This window comes from Lathyrus oleraceus, chromosome 7 (genome assembly GCF_024323335.1).
Source record: "Lathyrus oleraceus cultivar Zhongwan6 chromosome 7, CAAS_Psat_ZW6_1.0, whole genome shotgun sequence".
NCBI classification, from domain to species: Eukaryota; Viridiplantae; Streptophyta; class Magnoliopsida; order Fabales; family Fabaceae; genus Lathyrus; species Lathyrus oleraceus.
In genome coordinates, this window is record NC_066585.1 from 110164568 (window position 1) to 110173222 (window position 8655).

Sequence of the window (8655 nt, forward strand, 5' to 3'; positions counted from 1 at the left end):
AGGTAAATCCTGTCATCTCCCTATGGTGAGAAACGAATTTTGGACATTCACGAATTGGAAGAACTTCGACTAGACGCCTATGAGAATGCCAGGATATATAAAGAGCGAACCAAAAAATGGCACGACAAACGTATATCTAGGAAAGAGTTTAATGTAGGCGATATAGTACTACTATTTAATTCGAGATTTAAGCTTTTTCCGGGAAAACTTAAATCTAGGTGGTCAGGCCCTTTCGAAATCACTAAAGTCCTTAAAAGTGGTGTGATAGAAATCAAAGGTCAAAATAGTGAACCGTTTATGGTAAACGGGCAGCAATTAAAACATTATCATAATATTGACAATAGAGACTATTCAAATAGTCTAAGACTTATAGAGTTGCCTGCTCAACCCCAAAACTAGTACATCACAATGTTATTGTCGAACTTACGACATTAAACAAAGTGCTTAGTGGGAGATAACCTGTCTTTTCTTTTATTTGTTATCTTTGATACTAAGAATTTTCCTTCTTTGACTTTCTTCTGTATTTTTTTGCTCCCCTTTCCTTGATTCTATGCAGTAATACTTATGTGGGGACACACAACGAGGATACTGCTATGTTTTGTGTGAGGAGGGAACACATTTTATTGCTTTGCTTTTATTTTATTTAGCACTTTTATCGTTATTATTTCTCTTAATATTACATTTAATTTTAATCTTTTAATTTAATAACATTGCTATTTATTTATTTATGCTTCTATATTCAATTTCTCAGTCATTATATTATTCTGTATTAAACTGCTGCAACATTTAATGAAAAATTTGCAAAGAAGCGTGTGACGACCGTCACATGTAGTGTGACGCCCATCTCATAGGCATGAAGACCGTCACGGATCCACCACGCTTGTCACACATAATGCAGATGACCGTTACACATTGATGACCGTTGTAGACGACCGTTACGCAACCGTTGCGCGTGACGACCGTAACAGGCCTGTGACGACCGTCACGGAAACAGAGGGCGCGCTTATAAAAACAGGCGTAATTCCTCTCTTCTTCCTCATCAATCATCCTACTCACACCACTCTTCTCTCCCTTAACCAATTCTCTACATTCTTTTAAGCGAGAAGCGTGTAACTCACGAAATCTATCTCTCCCACCAACACCTATATTTTCATAAACCATACTAATGACCCATCAAGAAAGAACAGCTCCCGACCTCTCAACCGTCGTATTCAGAAATGGAGAAGCCGACGAGCGCTAAAGAGACAACTACCTCAAATTCTATCAACGATCAGTCCAAGCAACGAGGTATGTTGATAACGAATGTCTGACGGAGTTGGGACTTTTAGATGGCGTGGGTTGGATGCTGACCAACTCCAGCTTAACACAGCTTTGCACCACACTGCAACCAACTTACGAGGCGCTGACCTTGGAATTCCTGAGTTCCTTCTCCTACATTACCCCCCTGGCGCAACTCAGTTTCTCACCGGAGTCGCCACATTCAGAATGTTCGGGATCGAGTATTCCCTAAACCAAACTCAATTAGCACGAATGCTTGGTTTCCGACATGGAGAGGGAGTTCACTACTGTATCCCTGACGGATGGTCAGAGATAACATTTGAAGTATGGCATAGCCTGACCAACATGAACGCTACAAGTTGGGATACACTCAACATAACTTACATTCACAACCCAGCTATAAGATATTTCCACCGAGTCCTGGGGCACACAGTTTTCGGAAGAGTCAACAATCACAAGGTAAACTCCAAGGAACTCTTCTTTCTTCACTGTGTGTTCACCCTGATCGCGTTCAATGCCACTCCATTCCTATTGGCTAACATACAGTCTGCTTGCATGAGAGGCAACCATGCGTTATGTTTCGGGGGAATCATCACCTCCATAGCACTAGGCCTGAATCTGGGGGATAGGCTCGCCGACTTGCCAGCCTTGCCAGCCGAGTTCCTCGACATTGACTATTGTCGTGCTTCACACCTCATCAAGGCCAGAGACGACGGGAAGTATCATCCTGTGGTTAGAAACAAGATAGTCTGAAGCATCATCATGCCCAACAGGAACCGTACAGATCCGCAGAATATGGAAAATTGGATTTTTGATCTGAACGCCCCTGAGGCAAATGAAGGAGATCCTAATAATGAAGCAGATGAAGTCGAGGAGGAACTTGACCGAGGCATGCCACAACCACCTCCTGAGTACGTCGCGGAGACATCTTCCCGAAGCCAACGAAGAAACGAGCGAAGACCCGCCACCATGGAAAACATCTACGTTGAGATGTTGCGACACAACCAGAGGATGGAAGAACGCCAGACGAAAATGATGCAAACAATCCAGCAGATACAGCGGGATCAACACGACTATGCAAACTGGCACGACCAGGGGATGACGGAGCTTTCAGACCAGATGAGTGCCCTGACGCATCGCGTTGATGCATCCAGGAGTACACTCAGCACGTAGGATTGGATCCTACCCAGCGAGGAAGAGGTGAGCGTGCACGAGGAAGAGCCAGAGCACGCAGAGGCCAACAGTGACGACGAGTAGCGATCTTCTTGTTTCTTCTCTTTTTCTTTATATTGTCGCATTGAGGATAATGCTTTGTCTAATTGTGGGAGGAAATCCCTATCTTTCCTTTACTTGTTTCTATTTTTAGCCAATACAAAAAAAAATTGTTTGTCCTTATTAAATCGTTACCATCATTCATTCATTTATACATAATATGGCATAACAAAATTTTTGTCCTTAAGATTTAATGCATACCCTACGAGTATATAGGTTATCTTACAGAGGTTTTGTTAGGAAACTGAGAAAAATATAACAAGATTGATACCGTCCCGACACCTTAGATCCCTCACTTCTGCGAGATCAGTTTGAATACCTATTATATTGATACCTTAAGTCTTCGTTCTAGATTAACCCCTAGTAGTTTATACTAGCAGTCAACATTGTCTCAAGCACAAACCACGTGAAGAGTCGATGAATATAAGTGTTTGATGCCTACGAATTAAGAAAATCCTTCATACTTTTGCTATCAGGAAATTGATAAATGAAACATAAAAACGGTTGCAAGATATACAAAAGGAAGGAACATAAAAACCCAGCTGGTTGGTCCAGAGGTACCTGGTATTGGACTCGGTAGGGCGAACTACGGTTCGATCCCCCACAACCTTCAACAAAAGAGGATATATAAAGGGGTACCGCACTAGTGTACCAGACCACGTGCTAAGAAAAGGATCAAGGTCACTAACCGGCTACTTCACTAAGTGTGTGCGAAGGCAAAGGGCTTAATGTGACTGCGCGAGAATGAAACCAGGTGAAATAGAAACGAGAAACACTAGATTGAGCTATAATAACATGATTCGAACTGGCTTGTACAAAGGAGAGATCTACGTTAATGCTTATTGCTTGTGTCGCCACTGTATCTTTAGTGTTTTACTTGAGTATCTGTCATCTTAACAAAGTCCTAACAACCACGTACGAATTGGAAATGTATTCACGTTTAACTAGTGTTTTCAAATTTTATTTGCTTGAGGACAAGCAAAGATTCAAGTTTAGGGGAGTTTGATAACGCGAAAATGCATCGTATATTTGCCTTGATTTACACTCAAAGATCATACCACTTTCGTTTATATTCCGATTATTCCGCAAGTATTCGAGTTATTTTTGCAGGTATTTTAATATCCAAGCATAAATGAGCAAAATGTAGAAAAGGAAGAAAAAGAAGAAGAAAAGGAAGAGAAAGCAGCAGAAAAACAGCAAACAGCAGAACACAAAATTTGTTGATGTGACGACCGTCACAAGGAGTATGACGGCCGGCACGCCCATCCTGTGATGACTGTCACAGGCCCATGACGAACGTCACACGGACAAAATTAACACCTTGAAACAGTCAACAAAAGCAACCAAAACGTGCCTAAATTCTCTCAACAGAACCACTTCCCCGTGGATTCCTCACTCAACCGAGTCATCCTTGTTTTTCTCAACTGCCATGACTTACCAGGAGATATAAAAAGGACAGAGATTGGACAAGTCGGGGACATTTAATTTCTCTCTCTACAATTTATTTTCTACAACATTCTTAGCTTTCTAGCATTATTTTCCTTCAGCAACATTGTTTCCCTTATCACAATTCAGTTACCATTCCGTTTACAGTTTCCGTTTTTCCCTTTTCCCTTTCCGTTTTTCCGTTAGCCAAAATAGTAGTTTCCTACACTGGGGAACTACTACACTTTATTTAATTTAGTTTAAGTAATTGTATCGAAGAAGTAGAATCCTACCGACTTGTGGAGGACTGCTCAAGTACTTCAAGATTCGACGTACTCTATTTATCCAATTGCCAGGTTTTTATTCAATTATCATTATTTTTGCTCTGTTATTGTTATAATTATGTTTGCTGCACTGTTAATCTGTTTATGCTCGTCTGTGTTTGCGCTATTTAACATGTCCGACTAAATTACCGGTATCGGTATGTAATAATTTAATTAGATGAGATTTAATAATAATCGGTGAAAACTTCTTATCTCAAACAATCTTTTCGGTTGTGGTTTTTAATTTAAATTTAATTAACTTTGTCACAAAAGTGAGAAGCTATTTAATATGATTTTGCCACGAGAGTGAGAAATTAACTAAGGTGAGAACCAACAATCGCGAGAGCGTGAGGCTTGAACTGGATAGTAAAAACTAGGCATTGATTTTAAAAACAGCGAGAGCACTTTAAAAGCAATTAGAACTTATCTATTTTCAAAAAGTATTTTTAACTTCAAATGGGACAGCAAAAGCGTACATTCTGACTTAAAGGTATAAGCCGAATCAACAATCACGAGAGTGTGAGATAAAGCCTTTTAAATAAGTATTTTCTACTGAAAGATATTTGGTATTTAAATTATACACCGGTGACCTATCGAATCCCTGACGATTAATGCGTTGCATACTGATTCCTTCTATTAATTCTTTCTTAAAACTCAACTTCCCTTAGATTTAATTTTCTTCAACCAATCTTCTAAAAATCATTCCCTTAGCTAAACATAGTAACGTCGGTAGCATTAGTTTGACCATCGGTCCCTGTGGGTTCGATATCTTTTAAAACTAAAACGACTCGACTGTGCACTTGCAATCAAGTACTCGATTGACTATATTCTATATATAGTCACGAGACGTATCAGACGTCAATGCGAGTTTTTCTTGGAGCAACTTCTTGAATTGTATTTTTGCGGAAGGGATCGTTGTGAAGGCTCTCTTCTAGGCATTGAATTCTCACTTTGAAGGCGTGTGAATTTAGCTGTCGAACGATGTTAAACATATTGTTCATCAGTTCATTAGCACCTTGCATATCGAGGTTTTCCTGAAGAGTGCAGAGGCTAGACAAGTCTTCAGGTTGTCTAATTAGAGGTGGAACACGAGTCTCTATCAGTTTTACTTGAATAGATCAAGTCGACTGCGAAGTTCGAACTAGATACGAATGTGATAACATGAAATAATATCACATTTTCGGACTCGATTTAATTAAATTATATTATTATTTGATTCGATTTATTTCATATTATTCGATATTACTTGGTATTTTCCTTCTATTTATTTCAGGTCACACTATTTGAAGCATGCGTAAAAAAGAAAGAAAAGGAGGTGCAAAAAGAGGATAAAAAGCAATCCACTAAAGCCCAGCCCACAACTACAAAAGGAGAGGCGCTGTGATGTTGTGACGAGCGCCACACAAGGTGTGACGAGCGTCACGCCCTCCTGCTAAGTGTTACGAGCGCCACACAAGGTGTGACGAGCGTCACGCTCTCTTGCTAAGTGTTACGAGCGCCACACAAGGTGTGACGAGCGTCACACCCCATTCCTATATTTTTGGCTTTGACGCGTAACAGAGGCACGTTCACCTTTTTCTTCGCTTGACCAGTTGACGTGTGACCAAAAGCTACTGAAGGACGTTGGAAGAAAAGGTCACTTGGTGGAGTGGTATAAATAGGACTAGTGGTGGAACCCTGCAACTCTCTCAATTTTCCAGTTTTCGGCACCGTGCATTATTTTTACTGCTTTTTAATTTTCCAGCACTCTACTTTCCTAGCAATTTTTATTTCCTTTTATTTTCCAGTGAATTTTCAAAGCATTCAATTAATTTTCTCACAATAGTTTCTACATCGGAAACTATTGTGTAACTTTTACTGGATCTAACCTTACGTTAGATCATAGTATTTATTCCTTCGCCTTTATTTTACTGTCTGATCGAAGATTGTGAAGAACAAATCCAACCGGTCTGTGGTGGAGTCTTCAAGCATCGAAGCTCGGAATAATCAAGATTTCTATTAATATTACAGGTTCATTAATTTATTGTTTTAATTTATATATGCTCTATACTGCTGTTTATCTATACTGTTTGTCTGATATGGCTGTATTTAAGCATAATTATTGTTTAGGCTTGTTTAGCATGTCCGGCTAAATAAACTTAGGTATCGGTATGTAAAGTAAGCGGAATAAAGGAATCAAAACTAAGTTGATTTAAATTTATTTAAAGATATATTCACTCTTTTTATGGTCTCAATTTACAGGGTTAATACCAAAGTTTTTGTACGAGAGTAAAAGACATAAAGAAGTTAAAATCAATAGAACGACAGTTTGAGCTTTTAACTGGACAGTGTAAATTGGACATTAATTTTAAATCAGGGCGAAAGCAATTTTTAGAGTTAATTAAATTCTAATCAATTTCAAAAAGTATTTTTAAAGGTTAAATGTGAGGACGAGAGTTAAACATTTAAGTTTAATCATATAATCTAAGTCAAAAGAGCGAGAGTTTGAGACGAGGGTGTTTAAATGGTTAGCATTTTCTTAAAAAGAGTTTCTATAGATTCTATTGTTTTCAAAAAGTGATTTTAGTTTTAACTAAATAGTGAGAGCATACGTTAAGGTAAAATCATAGTCTATTCAACAGAGTGAGAGTTTGAGAAAAGATTTTTAATCAATAGTGTCTAATGAAAGGACTTATTTTAAAACTAAGAAACCAACAAAGATTTGATTCCCTAATTACGACGAACTACATACCGATATCCGCGTTATTCGATATTTAATCTAGAACTTATTTTAGTTTTACTTTTCCCCCTAATCATCAAAGTATCATCCGCCTTAGCTTTACGAAGTAACCTTAGAAAACGGTATATCGATTCATAAGTCCATGTGGGATCGATATCTTTTATTACTACGCGATTAGACTGTGCACTTGCAGTTAATACCCCAATAGACTCATAAAGTCGCGATCAAGTTTTTGGCGCCGTTGCCGGGGACTTTTATTTAGTCGATATCGTAACTCTTCTGTTACGCTGTAGAGACTAAGGCAATTTTTATTTTTATTCTTTCTTGTTTTTTGTTGATTTGTATGGCACACACTCGCTCACAAGGCGAACTGTATTACTTACGAATCAACGACGTTGAACGATATCTCTGAGTCTTACGATGAATTCGGGAGTATCGTGCTGCAAACAATCTTCCTCCAATCGAAATTCCTGATCTCAAAAATCTTTTTCCTTCGCCGATACCCGAGATGGCAGAACCAGCTCGTGCTCTTCGAGATTACGCCGCTCCATCGCAAGACGAGCCGCATTCGAGTATTGCTCCACCCGCAATTGAAGCAAACAACTTCGAACTTAAACCTTCGCTGTTACAGGCAGTGCAACAGAATCAATTCTCTGGAAATCCTACCGAGGATCCAAACCTTCATTTATCCGTATTTGTTCAATACGCTGATACTGTTAAAGCTAATGGTGTCACTTCAGAGGCAATTCGACTTCGTCTTTTTCCTTTCTCGTTAAGAGATAAAGCTAGAAGATGGCTTCAGTCTCTTCCTTCTAACTCAGTCACCACATGAAATGAGTTGAAGAAAGTCTTTCTTGCCCGATATTTTCCTCCAAGCAAAACAGCTATGTTAAGAGCCCAGATAAATGGATTTAAACAGAAAGATAACGAGTCTCTTTTCGAAGCATGGGAAAGATACAAAGACATGATGAGACTTTGTCCACACCATGGTTTAGAGGACTGGTTAGTAATTCATACCTTCTATAATGGTCTCTTATACAACACAAGATTAACAATAGACGTCGCCGCAGGTGGTGCGCTTATGGATAAACCTTACGCTGACGCTTATCAACTTATCGAAAGCATGGCCCAAAACCATTATCAGTGGGGAAGCGACCGAACAATGGTAGAAAAACCTCAAACGAAAACTGGCATGTACGAAATAAGTAGCCTTGATCATGTTAATGCAAAAGTGGATGCTCTTGCCCAGAAAATTGAAAGTTTAAATGTATCACCTCCAGCCACCGTGGTTGTCGTGACTCAAAATTGCAAAGTCTGTGGAATCCAAGGTCACACTCCTACAGATTGTCAACTCCTAACAGGAATCCAAGCAGAGCAGGTGAACTACGCACAAGGAAATCCTTACTCGCATACTTATAACTCAAACTGGAAGAACCATCCTAATTTTTCATATAAGAGCAATAATGCCTTATACGCACCAGGACAAGCTCCCAATCAAGCCCCAGCTATACCACCTGGATATCAAAAGCCGACCCCATCTACACCTAACAATAACGTTCCTAGGAAATCCAACTTGGAAATCATGATGGAGAACTTCATAGCTTCTCAACAGCAAACCAATAAAGATTTCTTAAACCA

At 39.2% G+C, this 8655-nt stretch overlaps 1 non-coding gene across 1 annotated transcript; it reads right to left on the reverse strand.

Annotated features, from left to right (window-relative positions):
* Window positions 1-7903: 7903 nt before the first annotated feature.
* On the reverse strand, window positions 7904-8010 carry LOC127108605 (small nucleolar RNA R71). The gene has a single exon (XR_007796131.1). It is a non-coding gene; the product is annotated as a small nucleolar RNA R71 (small nucleolar RNA).
* Window positions 8011-8655: the final 645 nt, after the last annotated feature.